This window comes from Dreissena polymorpha, chromosome 10, assembly GCF_020536995.1.
Source record: "Dreissena polymorpha isolate Duluth1 chromosome 10, UMN_Dpol_1.0, whole genome shotgun sequence".
Classification (NCBI taxonomy): domain Eukaryota; kingdom Metazoa; phylum Mollusca; class Bivalvia; order Myida; family Dreissenidae; genus Dreissena; species Dreissena polymorpha.
The window spans coordinates 22,109,473-22,134,448 of NC_068364.1; the positions used below are offsets into that span (position 1 = coordinate 22,109,473).

Below are 24,976 nucleotides of genomic sequence, written 5' to 3' on the forward strand. Positions count from 1 at the left end.
CATCATCCTTTTAGTAAAATACAGTGGATCAGTAAAAATATTATCAGACTATGAGATTTTTTGTATATTTTGTATATTAAATATTGTGTTAATGTTTAATTTTGTTGATTAATATAAATATAAGCAGGGCAGGGGAGGTAATACACTACAGGGGAAACAAATGCAATAAGTTTAAATTTATTGTTACAGATTTGCCTCCCTTGTAATATATTTAAATTTTACCAAATGTAAGGCTAACTGCATTTTTGTAATGCATACTACTACTACTACTACTACTGCTGCTGCTGCTGCTTGCTGCTGCTGCTGCTGCTGATAGCTGCTGCTGCTACTATCTACTACTATACTATCTACTACTACTACTACTACTACTAACTACTACTACATACTACTACTACTACTACTACTTCTAAACTGCTGCTGCTAAATCTACTACTACTATACTACTCTACTACTACTACTACTACTACTACTACTACTACTACTACTAACTACTACTACTACTACTACTAACTACTACTACTACTACTACTACTAACTACTTACTACTACTTCTACTAATACTCACGACTACTACTACTAACTACACTCTACTACTACTACTACTACTACTACTCTATTCTACTTACTACTACTACGACTACTACGACTACTACTACTACTACTACTACCTACCTAAATACTAAACTATTTCGACTGCTGCTGCTATTACTACTACTACTACTACTACTACTACTACTAAGCTACTTCTAAACGCCACTTACTACTACTAACTACTACTACTACTACTACTACTAAACTACTCACTACTACTGACACTACTACTACTACTACTACATCTACTACTACTGTACTACTACTACTACTACTACTACTACTACTGCTACTACTACTACTACTACTACTGCTACTACTACTACTACTTCTACTACTACTACTACTACTACTACTACTACTACTATTTCTTCTGCTACCACCACCACCACCACCACCACATTGTGTTTATGTTGGTTTGTATTGTGCTGTATTGTGCTGTTTTGTACTGTTCGGGCAATCGGTCACTTGCCTTAAATAAAGGACCAACTAATTGTTTTTAATGAAAATCCAATACTGCTCCAGCAGCTGGAGTTTCACTTCTTTATATTGGTTCAAATTTCAACACAAGCCGTTCGAAAATAAGAGAGCTATATCGATATGATTAAGTGATGCGTTAGAAAAGTCTCCAAGTGTATATCACTCTATATACTTATTTCTGCACATATAGAGGTAAGTACTCCGAGCGAGTTGCAATGAATGTTTTTACGTTTTAAACTTAAAATGTACTGTAAGATATCAATGAATCAAAGGCTTGAAATGTCCAGATAAAAACATAGAATTTACCACCTGCTTTTGAGATATACTTTTGCACGATGCTCTGCAAAATAAACAGTTTTGCGGTTTATTCAGCATATCTACTTAGGCTTTCATTTGTTATACCTGAAATGGTGAACATAACATAAACTAGAACTACGCTACGATCATTTCATTTTATATCGAACATCAGCTGAATACCGATTCGACATTGTCCTTCTAACCCACCGACTGTCAACCGTCGTCACTTGCGCGCCTCCAAGGTTCCTGCGTCGCCACCGTTATTTTGTCTCTCCTGTCGGCCTGAACTGCATTTAAATCTGGTATCTGGCACCCGGTCTTCTTCGTTTTTCGCCTGGCCCTCTTTGTCGTAACCATACATGGTATTTTCAATTATATGCCTATCATGACCGTTTTGTCTCTCCACACTGAACCGTAAACATTATTCGCGTGATTGAAAAGTGACAACTTTCTGAAAAGCTTCCTGTTCTTTATTTGATTGATTAAAAATCTAGCGCTTAGTACGTTTAAACAAGGAATCACTGTCTTTCTACCAATTCAACACAATGTCATTAAAATGTTATCTTCCGGTTTTTAAAAGGGCATTTTCACGTCTTGGTTAATTGACAAAATTAAAAAAAAAAATTGTTTCAGATTCGCAAATGTTCGTTGTAGTTATGATATTTGAGAGGAAACATAAACCATGCTCTAAAATATCCATTATATGCATATTTGAACAATTTAAAAACCTGAATATTATAAAGCGTTGCAACACGAAACGATTTAATAAATTGGAGAGTTCTGTTGCTGTCGTTATATGTTGTGACAGTACGAAGATTGCTTATATATATAATTGTATAAAATACATCACTCAAAATGTGTGCACGGATGGTCGAGTGGTCTAAGTGTTTTACTTTTTATCCAGGAGTCAGTGGTTCTAGCCAAGTTGAGTGTTACTTTTTTTCTTTCTTAATTTTATTCTTGTTTTTTTTTTACTGGAGATTTTAGATCAAATGTTTACATATATCAATATAAAGCATTTAATGACAAACTTCAATATCTGCCAAAACCTGTAAAAAGGCCCCTGATTTTCAACCCACTTAAAAAGGAACATATTAGCCGCACTGTCCGTTACTGGCTGGATGGAGACTTGTGTGTAACATACCGTCCGTCTAGGATTTCTCTCCAATTTAGGGGAATGGACGGTTTCGCGCATGCATCTATGCAAACTTTCTACCTAGATTTCTTGCGTCCATTTATTCATTGAAATAAAATGAGATAAAATTGCTCATTGATTCAGCATCGTTTAAGTATAATGAATGCATCATTACTTGAATTGTTAAAATATACCCCAAACCAACGACATACTTTGTGAGGAATAAAATTGACACACGACCAGAAATAAAGATATGTTTGATTCCCCTTTCCATCCGACCCACCGAAGTTGCTGAGACCCGATTTTTTTCCGACATGGAAAAATAGTTTGTGTGTGAGAAGATTAGAAATGGTACGAAGAGGACACGATGTGTACAAATCTACCCAAATATGACCCCGCTGCGTGTTAATCACATATTAATGCGATAGCGCCAAAACAAGCGCAAGCAAGATGGCGGATCCGATCAGTTGCGTGTCGGTCAAGAAAAGTGCTATTTTAGAAGGCAAGAAATACCTGGTTTATGTAGTACTTAAAAAGTACCTTTTAAGTAAATGTATATTCTCTTCATCAGCCTACGATTATTTGAAGTTAACATTGAGTATATGTTGCCATCTAGGCATTTATTAATCTAGTCTTCAGTGCAGGTACACCAGGTTTAAGCATATAATGCATATATCTGCCGTTGGTGTTCAATCTTAAACACATGTAGTTCATTTTTAATTGAATCTTGAAGTAAAACATTAAAATTTAAACCAATTATCTTGCTATCTACCCAGACGTTTGTGCGTGGGTTAGAAAGGGGAAACAAAAAATTGTTATTGTTTAGCCTAAATATTAAACAAGCGGTTTACAGAAAGTTTACCGCATATCTCTAGTCTGAAACTCAATTATGGGCGTTTGTTCTCATGTCATACAATCACCACAATGTACAGCGCATTTATGTAATGAAATTACCATAAACTATTTCAATTTGCCTTTTTTTGACACGAGTGGTCATAGTAATTACAGAATTAAACGCGGTTAATTATTTAACTTTTAAAAGGAAATGAGAAAAATTTAATGGATTATATATTCGCTTTCTATTGTTTCATTGTGAACAAGAGATGTGTTTGTAAGAAACACAATGCCCCCTATTGCACCGCTTTGAAATTAAATTTCAATATATCGTTTGGCAGGTTTAGAAATTATCTCCCTTTAAATCTTATTACTTCCCTTGGATTGTTTTTTGTGACTTTTGACCTTGAAGGATGACCTTGACCTTTTACAACTCAAAATGTGCAGCTTCATGAGATACACATGCATGCCTAATATCAAGTTGCTATCTTAAGGTTAAAGTTTTTTGACAGAATGACAGACAGACAGGCCAAAAAACAATATGCCCCTGATCATTGGGGTATTGAATGTTCTGGCCGTTATGAGTATGTTCAGTTTGCGTAAACTATATGTTTACGTGAAAAGGTTTACAAGTCGAAATTCTCCATTTGTGCCTCGTTAAGCGCATATGATCATCAATTTGCAGCGGAATAAGTTAATTGTAATATGCTTTGTATATTAATTTTTAAAATTGTGTTCTGTGCTTGACTTTAAATTGATTCAACCAAAGAATATGGGAAAGTAATTCCTTATATATTCAGGTTGGAGAAAATGGAAGAAGAGCATGATACGAACGACGGGACGGTTGAGTGTCTGCCGGTTATTCCGGTATTGTATCGTGATGCAGGAACAAGGAACAAGGTTTGTGTTTCGAAATAGATCAATTCAAGCCCGAATTTTGTTTCTAGCACGACCGTCGGATATTTTCTCTCCTTTAAAACAAGTACAGACGCATTATTTTTATGCAGCAAATTCTGGAAGAAACCAAATTGATTTGACCATTAAGTTCGAAGTTCGAAGACGGTATCTTCACAAACTTCATTGCGCGATAACGAATAAATGACACTTATTTAATTACTGAATTAATTTATATCGTAAGTAGCCCCTTTAGAACAATACTTCCAAAACACAATTTATATTTATGATGCACACATCTGTTTTTGCTTTTCGTCTTGAAAATGGTCTCATTTATTTTTAATTTATACGATTCATATGGAATTAATTTATAAAAATTATCGACGAAACCGAATCGTTTTGAATATTATGCTCCTAAGTTAGAAGACAGTATGCGCGCGGTAAATTGCGCGAAAAGAAATATATGTTACTAAGTTGACTAATTTCTTTATTAGCAGTACAGAGGTATTGCAATTAACCATTTACATTGATGATAAACAAATGTGTTTTTTATTTTGGACTTGCAAATTGTTTCATGTATGTATATCTTAATATTAAGTCGTTTGGATTTATTATGCTGTATTTTACATAATTGGAACGAACAAATTGTATTGGCGAATTATACATGTCCAAAATTTAACTTGTTTTTAATGATGTGCATAGTTCACAAAACTTCATTACGTGTATAGTATACTATACATAAATGTTTCTTCAAGGTACAGTTTTCCAGTTCAAAAATCAAATATGGTGTTAGAAGAGCTTATACCAATTTGGATCCATCGAGGCAGTCGAACAACAGACGGGATCGACATCTCGTTACATGCTTTCAGGTGAAACAATATAAATCGTGTGCAGTCAATAAAATAAATAATGCGTCTTCATTTTACAGCATTTCAAATGTAATTATTGGTTCGTGAAGAACATCTCTATTTGATATTTATAGCAAGTAATGTTCATATACTTATAAAGAAATTGCAACTTATTGTCACAGATTGAAACAATAAAATGAAACTGTACGTCAGGAGCTACCACACAGACGTAGACTCATCTAAAATTACATGTTCGTTCTATAGTAATCATCATTATAAACCGAAACAGTATACAGTGTAACAAACGCGAAGCAATTTAATAATATTTAGCGTTTCCTCCGTTTTCGTTATTTTGTGTGACGATGAATATAATTGCCCTGGTGGCCGAGTGATAAAGGCGATAGCTTTACAATCCAGATGGAGGTCACTTGTTTTCACATTCCATATTATATTCTTGTTTTAATCTAGTACTTCTTTGTACCGATGTTTACATCTATTAAGTTAAAGATTTAACGAATGAACGAAGCAATCATAAAGCGACGTAGACATTTCGTTAAATGTATGTAAACCAAATCAGCATTAGAACATATTGGAATGTAAAATGACTATGATTATTTCGTTTTAAATGAAAATAAAAATAAAGGTGGGAATTAAAACATGAATGAGTGTATCCGTGTGTTAAATCACCACATCTTAATATGGTTAACGTAGTTTTATAACACTGATGATGAATTTACAAATTATCGACACGATGATGATTGAATAGTTTTACATCCAGATTCCAGAGCAATTCCCGGCATTGTCTATCCGGTTATCGGACGTACTGGATGATATTGGAGCTGGAAAAAGCACTGTAATGGAGCGGAGAGTAACATACTTGCGTAGGGAGCGAATGTGTACGATTACAGGACATCTACTAGGATGCAGAACTGCATGTTTTCATTTCGGTAGTCAATCGGAAGGAACCACTACTCCTGGTCTCAATTCTGATATTGATTTGCTACAAAGTTATTGCCATACAAACATCATGACAGACTGGAGAGACTGGGAGGCTGGGACATGGAACCTTCTAATGCTTCATGACTACAACACTCCTCCTCAACACTACTTGCTACAGGTTATCAGGCGAGACACACCGGAGCCGGAGACACGACTGTGTGATGACAGGTATGTGAGGAAAGATTCTGGGCAAGTATTGTTCAGTTCCGAACAATGGAAAAAGGAAACAGAGCAGAAAATTAAAGATGGAGGAGAGATAACAAAACAAGGACCTTCGGTGAGTAATATACCCAACTGGGATATTGTAAACGCATTTCTCGTTTGCCAACCTCTTCCTGAAATACAACACTGGATAGAAAGATGCAGAGGTAGACACTGGCCGCCTGCCCAATTACTGGAGGCTGCACGGGTAGCTCCGTCTTTCTTGGTACCGGCCGGACATCATGACAGTGATTACAAACGCGAAGAATGGCGACTGTCTCCGAACCTTATAGAGCGAATGTTGATGTTTAGTTTTAATATGATACAAATAAAGTGTTATATTGTGTTGAAATTAATTAAACAATCATTATTGAAGAAAATGGTGGGGGACTTTATTACAAGTTTTCATTGTAAAACTGTAATGTTCTACACCATAGAGAGAACCCACCCTTCTCTGTGGATGGAAGATAACCTAATGTTTCTAATATTACTATGTTTACAAGTATTAAGGAAATGGCTGCGACTTGGAAGCCTCCCTCATTATATCATAGAAGAAGTGAACTTATTTGATGGAAAACTGTCTGTGGTGCAGCAGAGACGTCTTTTACAGTACGTGAACTTCTTGATTAAGAATAACTTGCAAGATTTATTTCATATAAATATAGATAAATTAGGATATCGTTTACAAGGGTGTGGTATACGGCACATCCGACAAGCTGGAGGTGTACTGAGACGTATATGCGTTAATGAGAGTATCAGTTTAATGCTGACGTTTGAGCGCTTGAAGTTTCTTATATACTCAAGAAATATTACATATAATGTACAAAATCAAAATGCATTCACCGAGCAAAATATAAACTCAAAATTACGCACATGTTTTGAACATTCCAGGAATCCCCAATTGAAAAAAGTTGCTTTAGAATTTATCAATCACCTGTACGCATTACGCAATTCGATGCAATCATCTAAGTGTTTGCGACTACGAAACCATGTGTTCAGCGTAATTATAAGGCGTTTCAAATATTCTTTAAACACGGATGTAGCTTCTAATCGCTTAAAGTTGGCTTCTTTGCTATACTGTTGTGGACATCTTCAAGCGGCAGTTAGAGTGCTAGAAGATGTGGAGAGGAGTTATCATAGCAAGGTAAAGACTGTGTGTGGATGCATGCGTATAGAAGAAGACACTGATCCCCATGTGTTTGCTAACATGATATCAGATAACTGTGACAATGGAATATTTGAACCACCATTCGCATTCTGTGTCAAGTTTATTAGAGAAGAAGCGTATTGCGCTCCATATATATTGTGGTTTGAAATGAATCGCAACATGACGGAAGAGGAAGTTGCACAGAGAGTTTCTTTAGATAAACAATGGATGGACTGTGCTGAGGTGGCTGCTCTTTCTTTCCTTCACTATCTACAGTATCTCACGTATGGAGGACTCGGTGAACGCGACAAACAGCTACATGCATTTGGAATACTCGAGTCTTATATATGTGATCGCAGAAATAACATCAACCTATATCACGTGGAGACAGCGCTCAATTTGCTTGGTCATTGTTATGAAATGGAAGGATACTATGAAGGGGCGCTACATTACTACGAGGAGTCGTTAAGACGGCGCGATACGAACAATGCTGCTAACTGGCACGTGCAACGTGTGCAGCGTCTGATAAGTAATTTAGAATGAAAATGACAACTTTTAAACGTACAAAATACCTTATATAAATGTGTTAAGATGCTCACGGTGTTGTCAGCTAGTTCTCTTATTTACATTTTTTAAGCTGTTTGTATTATTAAGCAGCACATTTTGAAAGAACATATTAAGTGCACCTGTATTGTAAAATATTAAAATCGTACACGTTATTCTATTTCGTTTGCATTAATATGGAAAACTATTGTTCCGTTTTACTATTAATCCAAATGTCGCAGTCGGCGTCTGAGTCTGTGTTGGTGTCTGCTTAATGATCTCTTTAAGATTAACGTGCAAAATCTATGATGTGCAATTTAGGAGAATGGTGGCTTTTTTAATTTGGTTATTGGTACATGTAACTGCTCAACATCTCTATATTTCCGATTTTATCGCAGTTATTCAGGTGGAACTTCCTAAATGTTTTCGGGGAAATAGTGCGACGGTAGTTGGACATAATTCTGGCCTGCAATTAGGGAAAAGTAATGCGGTGATACAGGTTATGATTCAAGTAATCCCAGCAATTGAACTAAGTCAAGGACTACCCACGTGATATATAGTATAGAGTTACATTTCTGGTCTTTTTGGGTCAAGGTCACTGTTGCTACAATTTATCAAATTTCGTTTAGTAACTTTAGTTAGGAGGGAGATATTTTACTGAAATGTGTGTAGACTAATTACATGCTGATCTTGCGAGGAATTGGATTGGTGCCACTGGTGCAAAGATATTATTTCCGCTCAAAAACTTTAGTTAGTGTTTTTATTATGTAATGTTGTGTGAATGTAGTTTACCTTCAAAGGTATGTTATTTTAGACTATTATATTTCTTGTTTGTAACAGTCTGTGTAGTGAGACTGTATTTAGGGCAAGTGAGATCAATGTAACTGTTATTATAAATAGAAACAATGTCCATGCAATAACTTGATTTATATGGAGGAATCGTACTGTATTTGTTATGGGAATTGACATGCAGACATCGGTTATGATTGAATTTGGGGCCAGTTCGTTCAAGGTAACGCTTTCAAAGTTGGAATGACTGTCGATTCCTAAGTTTCTTAGTTAATTCCCTCTATTTGAAATTTCTTTATATGATTACAAATTGAAAGATAAATATGCATAACGGTGTTTATTATTAAGATTGAATGCGCACTTAAAAACACTTAGTTAATTTTCTATCAATTAATGCTTTTTATGTACTTAAAAATTGTGATTTTTTAACGTGTATATGCGTTCATTACCTTTAATATACTCTATGTTATAAAATGATTTTTGTTTTATTTGTATCAATATTGTTATTGCTATAGTTTGTTATATAAGAAAGACATAATGTAATTAAGATAAGTATTCATCATCTTCTTCTTTATATTATTATTATAAATATTATTCTTTTTTTTAATTATTATTATAAGCCATGTATAGTGTAAAGTTATATTTTGCAAGCATGGCTTGAAATAAAATTTATAAAACTTATGCTTGTCTTCCGCGGACTATGTATTAACGAATGCACTATTCGCCTGTGGCCAGAATCGTTAATAAGAAACACGAAATAATGATCACACGGCATTATTTAAGTACCATTTAAATAATACAAATAATAAAGCTTCTTAACTAATTCAGCGAATTTAAGTTTTTTCAAACTAAATGGGCAAAGGCTATGACCATGACCGAACTAATTAAGCGAATTATCAAATATAATCAAAGGGACACAACTATTACAAATCCAAACATGAATTTAAGCGCATGACAGTGTAAAGGTAATCAAGGCTTGTATTAACGATATGAATGCTGCAAAAATCTAATTAATTCTAATAAGAACAATAGCTCGGCGGTCGGCCCCCAAAAGGGCCTTGACACAGGATTTATTGCATCAAAAAAGACCATAAGAGTTAATCTTATCATATAAGTGTGACTTAGCCACTTAAATACGTTTTAAGTTGACACAGAATTGTGCACTTCTGTTAAATCATCGTTAAAGTAAATGGATTGAGACTATTATAGTATTATAACTGGAGTTCATCTACTGATCAAGGCCAATGCGCATTAACCTTCGACCTAGTTAGCCCAATTTATAAAGGGTCATCAACTGTTCAAGGCCAAAATAGGAAGTTGACATGCAGACATCGGTTATGATTGCATTTGTATCTAGCTGGTTTAAGGCCACGGTTACTTAAAATAGAACAAATTGTTTTTAATTTATTCTGGAGGGATGTGTCATGAATTTTCTTCGTATGTAATTTACATGGAGACCATGCTTGTAAAAAATAATTGGCAAATTAAATTATCAATTATTTGCATGGTAAGATTTATTTTGTTTTCATGAATAGTTTTTCATCAATTAACATATATTATTTAACTAATAAAAACATTCAACGTCCATTATGGTTCTGTAATTATTATATAAGCTAACTGACATGAAGCGTACATTAATAGTCGAGCGCAATGTCTTGGGAAAGCTCTTGTTTAAATTATTATCTATCAAATTTTGAATTATGTACACGTGTTTTTATCCTTTTAATGCTTGTATAAGCATTGGGAATTGAAAGTAGAATGAACATGACAACGCAAAAAAAAAAATAATTTTGCTTGCACATGTATAATTTAAATGTGTCCAGTGTTTAAGTGAAAATACTTATAAAGTTATCATGTCTATATTATGATCGGGATTTGTAGATGAGCATTAGTTTGGGGATACACACTTTATACGTGTATTCAAAACGATACTATGCATTCCAAACTTTCTCTTTTTAAACTTGTTTTCTGAGGAATGAACTGAAATGTTTGTGCTATAATTTATATATCATGACATCTTTTGATTTCTGTTGCTCAAATTGGGCACACAAACAGGTACATATTTAAAACGAGAACGCAAAATAAGTTTAAATAAACATAGAAGAACACCAACTGTTAATGATATTTAGTCATATTAAATGGTTAACCTTTTGAAAGTCGAATAAGGTCGCGGTTGTGTAATGGATATGGTGTCCGCCTAGCGAGCGGGAGGTCACGGGTTCGATCCCCGCTGTGGGAGCGTTCTTTCGATCTCCCATAAAGACACCAAGTACTGGTTCTAGGCCCAGGAAACGGACTCGAGAGCATTTCAAATAAGTAGGAATTACTTTCTATGCAATCGAGCTTATAGGTTTAAACTAAAGTCGAATTAAATATTATAATTGCACTTAATATATTACACCTTTGGATTATATGTGCCTGAATATATTAATATATGATATCCTACATTTCTCAAATGTTTAACAGCATGTTATGCAATATTCGTCAAAAAGTAAATCCAATCAAACGATATACAACTAAAAACATGAAATTGCCTGTCACAAATAATGGCAGACCCATCTGAAAAAAAATGCGTAGTACAGTTCGCCCTGCAAAATAAATTTACTTATTCAAAAGTAAATGCAAATAGTATCACTATCCTGTGTACTTTATCTTATTTTAAGTTTGCTATTGTTGTTGTTATTTATTGTGTCAAATCATTCATCTGTCGATATACAGTTTTTGAACTATAATCATTTCAATTCGATTTCTAGTTTGGATTGACTGTTGATTCTTAAGTTTCTTTGTTAAATTTCCTCTATTTGAAACTGATTTATATAATTAAAAATTGAAAGAGAATACTGCATACTTCGTTTATTCCGTTTAATTAATATTGTTTATTTACTTTAAACTGTGATTAATTAATGCGGACCTGCGTTCATTACTTTTAATACACTCTTTGTTGTATAATGTTTTTTTATCCGTATCAATATTGTTATTGCTATTGTTTGTTATATAAGAATGCCATATTAGATATAAGATATGGATTATTATTATTATAATTATTATTATTATTATTATTATTATTATTATTATTATTATTAGTAGTAGTAGTAGTAGTAGTAGTAGTAGTAGTAGTAGTAGTAGTAGTAGTAGTAGTATCTGTATTGTTATCATATGCAAACATGGCTTAAATTATATAAATTATGCTTGTCTGAAAACTCTGACCTATGTATAACCGAGTGCAATTTTCGCTTATTATTCGCCTTTGAACAGAATCGTAAATAAAAATACACGAAATAATGGTCTCACGGCATAATTTCAGTACCAGCCAATAATAATACAAATAATCAAGTTTCTCAACGAATTTAGCGCATGTTAGTGTTGTTGTTTTAACTAAATGGACAAATGCAATTAAGATGACCTAAAAATAAGCGAGTTATCAAAAATAATCAAATGGACACAACTATTACAAATCCGAACACCAATTTTAGCGAATGACAGGGCAAATACTGTAAAGATTAGCAATGCTTGTATGAACGATATCTTACTAAGTGTTTTTAAATGAATGCTGCAAAATAAATTATAATCTATCATGACAACTGAAAAGCAAATGTACACTAGAGTCTTTAGTATGTATTACATTTTGTTATTTTTATGCCATATACGTTCAGTTTTCCAAATGTTCACCATTCATTCTTTACAAAGCCATGTGTTAGACATTTCATTTTATCGCTGTGGTAACAAACTATATTTCAAGCCTTGGTAAATTGAACATGCATAGACATATGCACTTTCAGCGAACCGAAACACCTTAACATATTATGAAATTGTTTTGTTTGAAAGGAACAAAACTTGCTGTGAGTAAATGTGTAAATTGGAGTTAATCAAACGAAGGCAACCATTGTAGCTTTCTAAATGAATCATTGAGTACTTCTTCATATAATACTCATTATCATCCACAAAATACGTAATTTCATCTAAAAGCACTTCGAATTTGGTCATTCCTTTAGCACCGAATCGCAATATCCGCTCGGCGTACTACCGGAAGTTTGAATCCAATGTGAAACACATTTAGCACGTGTTCAACCTTAAGTTAAGTCTAAAATCAATATATCAATATCAATATATAAACTAAATGGAACCGTAGGCTCACCAGCAGTAGACAAACATAGTATACAATCCTTTATTTATGGTAATGATTAGTTGCCCAAAAGTGCAGCACAAAACCAATGTACCAAAAAAGATACATAAATACACGAACAGACACACACACCGAATGACAGCCAAATCATAAGCACATACTAGCAAAACATTTGTTTGGCTGAATAAATATACCCTCGGTCATTAATAATAATAATGCAAAGGTCGCTGGCGGTTTATAATTAGTATAAACTTTGAGTGAAGATTCCGAATTCTACAGTGATATGGAGCTGGATGCCACGCAATAGGGTACATTGGATCTAACGACTTAGTGTTGTTTGAAAAACTAACACGGTGAAACGCCGAAACGACGACTAAACGGCCATGAAACACAAAGATTAATATTGACTTTAATGCAAAATTTCTGAATTCTGAAATGCGTCCTAGCAATATTCATTGCGTTTCCGAAACGTCCCTTCAATAGTTTGTGTGTTTCTTTCATAATACGCAATCCTATCTCGTCTGTAGTCCAGTTAATGTTCACTCGCGTCCAGCTACACATCTCAGGGTCAACATAGAGGGCAGGGTAAGCTCAAGTGTGAGATGTAAAATACAATCGCAGAGCCCAGACAAGACCCCTGTCCGACGGATGACAATACGATAGGTTTAAAACGAAAACACCATGTGTTCTTATCAGTGTTTTATTGCTTACAATAAAACAATGAGGCAAACTAGCTTTGAATAAACCTAGGAGAACACCAACCGCTCATGGTATTCCGTCATATGAAATGGATAATTTTTGAAAGTCGAATAAATTATCATAATTGCACTTAATAAATTACACCTTTATGTGCCCTGAATATATATATATATATATATATATATATATATATATATATATATATATATATATATATTATATATATATTATATATATGTTATCATACATTTCTTAAATATTAACAGCATGTTCTGCAATATTCGTCATAAAAGTAATTTTAATCAAAATATATAAAACTAAATACATGAAATTGCCTTTCACAAATAATGGCAAACTCATCTGGAAAAATTGCATAGCACAGGTCGCTCTGCAAAATCCATTAACTACTTCAAAAGTAAACGCAAACTGTATCTCTATCCAGTGCACTTCATACACTTGTATATTTGCAATTGTTGTTGTTATTTATTGTGTTATATAATTAATAATTTCATATATACAGGGCGATAAACAGTTTTGTACAAAAATCGTTTCAATACGCTGTCTAGATTGGAATGACTGTTGATTCTTAAGTTTCTTAGTTAATCTTCTCTATTTGAAACTGATTTATATGATGACAAATTGAAAGAGAATAATGCATACCGGTTTGTATTAGCAACATTGAATGCGCAATTTTAAACACTTCGTTTATTTCCTAACAATTAATGTTTTAGTTACTTAAAAATATGAGTTATTAAAGTGAATCTGCGTTCATTACATTTATTATACTCTATGTTATATAATGTTTTTTTTTTTATCAGTATCAATATTGTTATTGCTTTTATTTGTTATATCAGAATGCCATATTATAAATAAGATATGTATTATTATTATTAATATTATTAATATTGGTATTAATAATAATATACTATCACTTTTCTATCGCGTACTATGTATTACCGAATGCACTTCTCGCAAAAAAATCGACTGTGAACTTCTGTTAATAAGAAACACGAAATAATGGTCACACGACATATGGACCATGGCAATTGACATTTCGGCAATTATCAATCAGATTCTTATCTAAATATCGATCGGCTAGTCAGCGATCGATAAGTCGTGCACGCCGGTTGCTAACGACCTGTCCGCCATTTTATAGACAATCCGGATGCCTAGTTCTCATTGATTTGAGTTTCGTTTGTTTTGCTCGAAAAAATGAAATGAAACAGTGTAAATAAGGTTTATGTTACTCGAACAGTCGGTATCCAGATAAGTGGAATTTAATTTATACAATTTCCAACGCGGAAATGTGGTCTTGACAAGTGCGAGTGAAAGCTTCAATATGTTGAATTACCAAAATTACCCAAATCCCCGTTATTAAAAATTAATTTATTTCAGAAACTGAAAATGTCGTATAAGCAATATTAAGAATGAATTATATTGCGTGTATATGTAAACTAATAGGTAATATTGGTATTTGCGTAACCTAACCAAAATCAACATTATAAATCGCTTTTCATGTCAGAAACATGTAAAAACTATTTTATGTTACTATTTTAATAAAAACGATGCCACCGTTTTGTTGTTCTGCACTTTCAATTATTATGATTGATAAATGTCCATAATCAATGTTTCGGTACCCGCTCGGCGTCAGAAAGCGTAATAAAATTAAGCGAAATTCCAGTTATAAAGCGTTATTCGTGTCCAATACATGTGGACAAAATGTTTCGTTAGTATTTCCGTAAATAGCATCGATAAATACCTGTGTAGAGGTATTTATTTATTACTAATACCACTATTATACGTATTAACAGGTTAGATTTCGGTAAGCACGCAAGCGTTTGGAATCGTGTTTAAAGAACCGAAATACCCGTTATACATACATTTTCTTTATAAACAAATATTTTTTTTTGCATTTGCATATAATATATGACAAAAACCCTTTCACCAGTGTTATATGGGGTGAAAAAGTCCATAAAAGTCATCCGGAACATTATATCGCGTAATCTATAGGCGAAGCCACTTTAAGTGTTAGCTTGTCTAGGTTTTCTTACCGCTAAGCCTAGTGACTAAGTGGGCGGAGCGATCATCGTCTAGGCGAAATGTCAATTAACATGACCGACAAAGCGAATTATCAAATATAATCAATGGGATAAGTATTACAATTCCAAACAATCATTTAAGCGAATGACAGCGTAACTACTGTAAAGGTAATCAATGCTTGTTTAAACGATATCTTACTACGTGTTTTTAATGAATGCTGATTAATACATTTAAATCTAAAATGAAAAAGGATAAGCAAATGTACACTAGAATCTTCAGTCATTAATATTTTTTTTATTTGTATGCTATATACGTGCTGTGTTCCAATTCACCGTGAAATCTTTATAAAGCCAAAAGTAAGACATTTAATTTAATCGCTGTAGTAACAAACTATATTTCAAGCCTCGGGTTTAAATCGTTCAACTTTATTAATAGTTTCTGTCTGACGGGCGTTTTTCGATTGATTTATGTTAAAGCAATCACATAAACAACCAAGCAACCCAGCCAGCACACCACTATCGGATAGATATCGGTAGCAAAACGGTATATCGGCAAATCGGCACGATGTCTATCCGATGTTAATCCGTTTGGGTTAGGGACAATACGGCCCATGGACCATACGGCCCAGAACATACGGCCCAGATTCTCGGACCATACGGCCCAGATTATCGGACTGTACGGCCCAGATTTGCGGACCATACGGCCCAGATTTACAAAGCATACGGACCATGTCTTAATTAATATTTCTTTTGTGTTTCTTCAATATTGTATGAATAAAATTAAGAAAATAGTAAAATTGTAGTATAGCATGTTCATTCAAGCATGTTTTATATTATTTCATCGTGTAAGGATTATCGGACTATACGGCCCAGATTTGCGGACTATACGGCCCAGATTTGCGGACCATACGGCCCAGATTTGCGGACCATACGGCCCAGATTTGCAAAGCATACGGACCATCTCTTAATTAATATTTTTTCAGTGTTCCTTTAAATATTGTATAAATAAATTTAAGAACATATTAAAATTATAGTATTTCATTTTCATTCAAGCATATTTTATATTATTTCATCGTGTAAGGACACAACTATGGATACCCTAGTAAATTCCTTTATTGTTTGTTAATATAATATCGACATCAAAATACACAACAAAAACTAATATATGTACAACAAATAAAAAAACAATTTCAGGCACATATATATATAGAACAATTCTAAACAAATACATATATATGTACAACAAAAAACAACATGTATAGCAATTTTGTGAAATGTGAGCAAACAAATGTACAAAACAAAGTTGTATTACATACATACAATCAAACAAATATATTTTGTATACAATCAAACAAACAGATATATATATTTTCACTCAATCGTTTCAAACAACAAACACACGTACACATTTACACAGGTCAATACAGTCTACAGCACTCTTTCAGAGAAGCTCACTCGTACTAATTTCTTTTTCCCCGTACCGGTCCCAAGCCGCGCACAAACGCCCTTGTGTGGCACGTGTTTGCCGACTCTGATGCCGCTGCAATTTCTTTTCCTTGATGAGTTTGCACTGCATAGGTACTTCATTCGCATTCACATACGAAACGCAGTTCATCCTGATTTCGAACCGCTTCGTCATATACCTCTTCCGATATTCCGGTGTTTCCACATCGGATATAGTGCCAACGTTGGCACTTGTCACAGGTGATCGCTCTTGAGTTAGAGTAAATTCTCCTTAAACAAAATAAACACGGAGGCGCAGGCATTTTTCATCGAATATGGTACGACCATGTCCATACTTGATATTTATATTGTTTTCAATTATAACGATTGTCACACTTTACCCTTAATTAGTAATTAAAGACATGCTCACTCTATTAGCATTAGTGTAATTATCAACATCAATCAATATTTATGTTATAAATAGCGCACCAGATGTGCAAACATAAGCCGTTGTTGTATACAATTATAACGATTATCACACTTTACCTTTAATTGGTACATACAGACGGTTTAATCCATTAGGGTATATTATCAATTACTGTAATAGATAAGATCAATCAGTAGATGTCATAAATAGGGCGTATCCAATATACAAACGTACGAGTCACTTATTCGAGTGTCATACCCCTATTGCAATTATAATATATTTCATCACGCGGTATGTATTAAATTTAATAATTATGTTATACATTTTTATTACCGTTTTCACCACGCGGCATGTATTAAATTTAATAATTATGTTATAAATTTTTATTACCGTTTTCACTACGCGGCATGTATAAATTCAATAATTATGTTATAAATTTTTATTGCCGTTTTCACCACGCGGCATGTATTAAATTTAATAATTATGTTATAAACCACGGTGCCTATACCACGTGACTTTTTAAGATCTGTGTGGGGAGTAAACTGTCAACAAAAGCGCGACGAAGGTAAGATTTTAAGGATAACTTTTTTAATATGTCACACATTTCAATGGGATAAAGTGTAGAGCCCGCTCATTCATGAGAGCTTTCTATAGGTATCATGATTTTATAAAACGAATAAGTATTTTTTCAGTAAAGTGCAACCGCGCGTTTGAACGGTTAGAAAAAGGTAGGATCAGTGTGGGGACATTATTTTATTTTGACACAGAAACATCACCTCTGGTGAAATTAAGCAATAAACTTTATGGGCGGAGCTTACACTATATCTTTTGCATTCATTTTCAGGTTTCTGTTATATATTTACGAAACAAAATTCAAGAAAAATATTTTTACAGTAATATGATCTGTGTGGTATACGTGTTAAGACGGATCTGTGTGGTATCCTGTTTTTAAGTTGTTCAGTTTTATTCAGTTGTTTAAAAAAACGCTTATCAAAAATGTATTTGAAACTGGATTTTTAAATGTGATAGTAAGTAAAACACATAATGGCTATACACTACACTAGCACCGCTTGCTGAACTAATACATAACTATGATATACAGGCATGCTATACAATCCCCATAATAATATTAAAATCTTACAACGGAGCATCTTAAATCGATTTTAAATATTATATTTGCTTTAAGGTATGGTCCAATGCTACGACTCCGGAAAAATGTTGAAGACCAGAGCTGGATTATTGCGCCACATTATTTGACACGCTAACTCTGGAAACTATTACTGCTGTGGGAAAGCATTTCAGGTAAGATTAAATACCTTAAAAATAGTTACATTTTTATACAGTTATACTAACAAAACAGATGAACGGATTTTCGTGAATCAATACAGATATACAATATATCTCATCTTTCAGGTTATCATATATTTTTAAACATCTCAATAATCGTCAAATCGTTGGTAATTTAAAACATAACGAACGCGTGTCCTCTGATACTAACATTTTTGAAATAGCGTTCCTTACGCATTTAAATGTCACGTGATAAAAATAGCTTTTTTTTCTTCTCAGGAAGCCTACAATCTTAGAGGGCTTCAAAGAAATGATGCAGCCAAATATAAATTTCTGAAACAAAATGTTTCAACTTGCAGTCGTTGGCTAAATCTGGTGAATGGCAGAGTTAGCCCTGCCCTTTTTGGCTGTATATTGTTCCAAATAGGTAGTTGAGATTAGATTGTGGGTGAAAAGTGCATTTTTATACTAATTATGTACATTTTGTTAAAATTAATTGTCCTTAATTCCTGTTTCATGCAAGCTGTGTGTTATACTTAGTTACATACATTCGCCTTTTTACACATTTTATACATCAGTACGTTTAATAGGTTACTTTTAAACTGCTAAAAATTAATCGTCTTAATATATCAGCAGGATTGTTTTTGTTCCTTTTTGTATTTAATCCTGTTGTTGCCTAAAGAAGGCACATTGTGTCAACATATTGCTGTTTTTCAATTTCAACCATACCTGAATATTTGTCATGTAAAAAAGTTTCGATTAAGTTTATCAAAAGTATGCATTTTATCATATAGATTAAATATTGAGACAGGTAGATGGCTAGACCTGTGTCTATTCCATTAGATCAAAGAAAGTGTATTTATTTGTTGTAAACTCGAAAATGAGTTTAATTTTATTCTTGAATGTAAATTACCGGTATATATGGAACTGAGATCAAAATTATTATTTTTTAAATATATTCAATTGTATTACAGACAAAGGCCAAATATGTACACATTTATCGAGCTAATTACATCAATTAATGGGCTATAAAAGTCTCTATAACACTCAAAATCAACGAAAATTTCGTAAAGTATTTCGTCAAATAAAGTTAACACCTAAACAATCAGTGTTTCATATAGGTATAGCCACATTTTCAACGCAAGATGTGGTATGATTACATAGATTTTTGTAGATACAAAATGCTTGTTTTTATTTATTTGTGACCACAATTAATTCTATTTGAATTTCCTGCGAATATATCTATTCATACGACACACGAACACCATGTTAGTGTTCATGTGTCGTATGACTAGATATCATTGCGGGAAATTAAAATGGAAAAACAACGAGCATTGTGTATCTACAAACATCTATTTGACTTGACCTCATCTGGCGTTGAGATTTCGGCAATTGCCATAAGGAACACTTATTTTTAATTGGTTAAGTTTATTTTAAGAAAAATTGTACGAAATTGTCGTTGATTTTGAGTAGTAATGTTACTTTAATAAAAAAAATTGGGCTGTTATATTTATCACTCTTCAAGTTCTATCACATTATTCCTTTGTACCATCAACTTAATGTATTCTGATGTGTTTTGTACCGCATATATCTTCTTGTTACTATAATTGTATTTGTTATGTACAGCATACATAATGTTCTTACTTACACATTAAAGTGGGACCCAATGTGGACTTTATGGATTGTTTGCATTTTTTAACTGTAAAAACATACTTGCTGTCAATTATACTTTAACACCTGTATCAAGAAGGATGTTATATAATCTATGTTCTGATCTTATCTTCTGAATTGCAGTGTAGTAAGTCTCAAGACTGTTTATTGTTTCGTTAAGGATAGACAGTCTAAACGTGGCGTTAATAGACTACATTTAAATGGTTGCGATTATTTTATTTATTGGATATTATCATATATTTTTTTTGCTTTACCACTGTCGATTGTATAGAATAGGTAGTCTAAAATAAGGCGTTAACATCAGTTTATAAACATGTAATTGCTATAAAGTATAATGTGATCCATGTTCTGTATATTGTTTTACCCCTTAAGTATTATGGTACAGAATAAGTAACATTTCTTCATCTATGTATTTCTATTAAGACTCTTTTAAGTAACAGATAATTTAAGAAAACTATTTATCTGTGATTGCATTGAAATGTATGTTAAATATGAAATACAATTGATATCCTACACTGTCATTAAAGTTATCAAACTGTAATACTCCACTTTCAATTGTTTGTCCATAGTACATTCTGAGGATAATTTAGATTGTTATTTGGTTAAGATTTTAGTTGCCATATTTAAATTGTAAACGCAAAGTGTGATATATATGTGTTCATATGTTTTCTATTTGTAAACACTGATGTAAAACTTTGTCCACTTGGGTTATTGGCCTTCTTGGTAGAATTTGTAATAAACCATAAACCTTATATGGTAAAGAAAAACTTCATTGTAATAAAAATAATCATGTAAGTGAATAAATAAAATAGTTGTTTTAATGTTATTATGACATAATGCCTTTTCAAAGTAAATGTTTATAAGATAAATCAGTGTTGTTTGTTATATACATGGCAAAGTGCTGTATTTGTCATATTATTGAGGGTGTTACATAAAACCGACGACGGGCCGACGGCAGGCCAATAAGCCATTTTGCCGATATCGGGCCGACGACGGGCCGATAAATAATTTTGCCGATATCGGGCCGATCAAATGCCAATGGGCAAGCCGATTGCGGCCCAACATCGTTTACGATATCGGCCCGATATAAAACTATATAGGGCCGACGGCGGCCCGATATAGGTTTGCTGGCTGGGAATGTACTATGGATCTGTAACACCCAATTTTGCTGCTTCTTCCTGTATGTGCACGACGATGATCTGAAATATTAACTAAATGATGCTATAGTCTTAAATCTTTTTGTAAAAAGAAGGGATGAAGTTGACACTTGTTCATAATTTCATTTCATCGTTCCTCAAAAAGTTGTAACTATGTTGCTCTGGTTTTCTTCCTACCATTGAGTAATTAAATGGTAATTAAATTGAGTGCGTTTTAATTTCCTTTAATCATTGTTTAATTTGAGTTGCAATGCTATGTGACCCCGGCTTTATTCTTCAATGTGTGTATGTTGTTTCGTATTATGCTGTTTCGTTCTGTTTTGGCAATTTGTCATTTGCCTTAAATGAAGGGCCACAAAATTGTATATAATAAGAATGCAATACTGCTCCAGCAGCTGGAGTTTCACTTCTTTACATTGATAAATTGAACAGGCATACACATATGCAATTTCATCGGACTGAAACACCTTAAAATATTATTAAATTGTTTTGTTTGAAAGGAAATATAATTGCTTTGAGTATTTGTTAAAGGGGCCTTTTCACGTTTAAGTAAATTGACCAAATTAACATAAGTTGTTTCAGATTCGCAAATTTTTCGTTTAGTTATGATATTTGTGAAGAAACAATAATACAGAAATTATATCATGCTCTAAAATATCCATAATATTCATTTTTTTTACGATTTGAAAACTTGAAAATTATAAAACGTTGCAACGGTATCGATTGATTTATTTGGAAAGTTTTTTTGTTTTCGTTATATTTTGTGAAACTACGAGGATGGCTTATATAAAGTAAAAAAAAATACATTGCGTCATAGTATGAGAAAGGATGGCCGAGTGGTCCAAAAAAACAGAGGGCAATGTAATGTAAACATTGGGACGCCACAGTCGAAGAGCACATACAAAACCTCTGTCTGACGGGTGATCATACGTTGTTTTAAAAGCAACAACAATCACAACACCATGTTTGTTCTTTTTAGCGTTTTACAATAATTTATTACTATTTCAGCCACATTAAAACGTTCGCGATAATTGAAACGGGCTCGATGTTTTAAGTTGGGCGCGCAATAATCAAATGTTCTTTATTGGATAATCTTACACATAGCATATGATCACCCAAAAAGCTCAAAAAGATTATACGCGTATGAAATTAAATGTTGAATATAATAACATATAATCGTGTTTAAAAAGAGCTCAGAAAAACAATTCTATATCACATTATGCTTAACATAATACGAACAATAAATAAAAGAAAACGAGGATAAAATATCATGCATTATTTGACAGTTCATGTACATTCCATTCGAAGTTTTGTTGTTTTCTCCGTCTGAGAAATTGTTTTCGGCACCCAAAATTTTACGACGAAATTGCTATTCATCAACAACGTGTTCATGCAAAACTACATTTCTTATCAAAATAAATTAAATCACATTTTTGATCGGCAAAACGATGGTGTTCAGGTCAAAACTTTTTTCTGTAAAGACTGCATAATGTGGAAACGTTCTATCACGTAATTTCACGTGATTTCTATGACCACGACTCTAAAGAACCCACGACTCAAAATTAGAGCTGTTTTGCGAAACTATTTACAAGTGTGATTAACGAACGCTTAAAATCTTGGGCAGAAACCCATGACATTCTTACAGACGCGCAGTTCGGATTCAAACCCAATTGCAGTACCGATGCAATTATCATTCTAAATAATTTGATAGAAAAGCAAATACATAGTAAAAACAAACTTTTCTGCTGTTATGTCAATTACCGGAAGGCCCACGACCTTATAAATCGCGAACACTATGGCATAAAATGATTTTATCGTGAATCGACGGCAAGTTAATTTAACTTATCCGCTCTATGTATAGCGAGGTCAAACTTCAAGTTAAACACATGGGATCACTTTCGGACCTTTTAAGTAGTAATGTCGGACTATTACAAGGAGAAATAACTTCGCCGATAATGTTTTTTTTCTATTTATTAATGATATAGAATTTAATTTGCATAACAGAATAAATGCAGGAATAACGTTAGATCAATTGTCTATTTATCTCCTCCCATTTGCGGATGATGCTGTTATTTTCTCAGAAACTAAAGAAAGACTCCAGGAATCGTTGAACAATCTAAAATTATATTGCAATAAATGGAATTTAACTGTTAATATTGAAAAAAAATAAATAATGGTCTTTCGAAAAGGAGGCGCGCTAATCAAAAACTACAAATGGATCTACAAAGAAAAAGTTATTGAAATTGTTAGCAATTTTAACTACCTTGGTATTGTTATGTCAAGTGGGGGCTCATTTATACCTGCCACTAATACACTTTATGGTAATGCTACAATGGCTATGAATTCACTTTAGGTATAACAAAAGATATAGAAGTGTCAATAAATGTTATGTTCAAGCTGTTTGATTCATATGTATTATCAATCCTTAATTATAATTGCAAAGTATGGAGATTTATTGCGGCAACTAATATTGAACGTATTCACAGAAAGTTCTGTAAAAGACTTAAATGTAAAACTATCAACAAATTCAATGTCACTCTATGCCGAACTTGGACGATTTCCTTTATATATTGGTAGATACCCACGAATTGCTAAATATTTTTTAAAACTTCATCAAAAGAAACAATGAAATTGTATCCTTACAACGGTGCACAGATTAGAAATTGAAACACAAAATAACACTGTTAATTGGTCCTTTAAAGTTCGCAAAATTTTAAACCAAACAGGATTTACAGATGTATGGTTGTTTCCTGAGTCAGTTATAATTGAAAGTGTTATTCCTTTGTTAAAGACTAGACTCAGAGATCAGTATGTATCTGAGTGGAGAGTTAATGTTGATTCATCCACTTCATTACTTTCCTATAAGGAACTTAAACCTATATTTGAAAGATCTGTGTATTTAGATGCCATTGACAATAAAAAAACATAGAAACATGATTGCTAAAATACGTCTATCGTCACATAACCTGTTAATTGAAACTGGTAGACATTATAACATTATCAGAAATGAAAGAATTTGTTCTTTATGTAATCTTAACGATTTAGAAGATGAATATCACTTTTTACTTAGATGTCCATTTTATTTAGAAGAAAGATCAAAATACATATCAAAATACTATTCAATAAGACCAAGTATGCATAAATTTATTGAAACTCTTAAATAGTAATAATAAAGGTACCCTTCGGAATTTGGCAATTTACTGTATAACATGCTTTAAGAAAAGAAATAATTTTATTTTTGTTTAACTCAACGTTTATAATGGTTATTTATTTACCGTTTGATATGAAATGCATAGACTGTGTTTTTATCTGTTGACGCCAATTTTTGCTGACATTTTCAGTGTATTATGTAATGATTATGAAATGTGATTT

General features: G+C 33.0%; 3 protein-coding genes across 22 annotated transcripts in view; 2 read left to right on the forward strand and 1 right to left on the reverse strand.

The window, feature by feature from the left end:
• Positions 1 to 24,976, forward strand: part of LOC127847053 (uncharacterized) — a 164,039-nt gene that overhangs the window by 103,380 nt on the left and 35,683 nt on the right. The window lies entirely within an intron of this gene.
• Positions 1 to 24,976, reverse strand: part of LOC127847065 (epidermal retinol dehydrogenase 2-like) — a 261,377-nt gene that overhangs the window by 55,277 nt on the left and 181,124 nt on the right. The gene's annotated exons all lie outside the window — the stretch shown is intronic.
• The window catches only part of LOC127847058 (uncharacterized), a 270,689-nt gene that overhangs the window by 24,540 nt on the left and 221,173 nt on the right, over positions 1 to 24,976 (forward strand). The window lies entirely within an intron of this gene.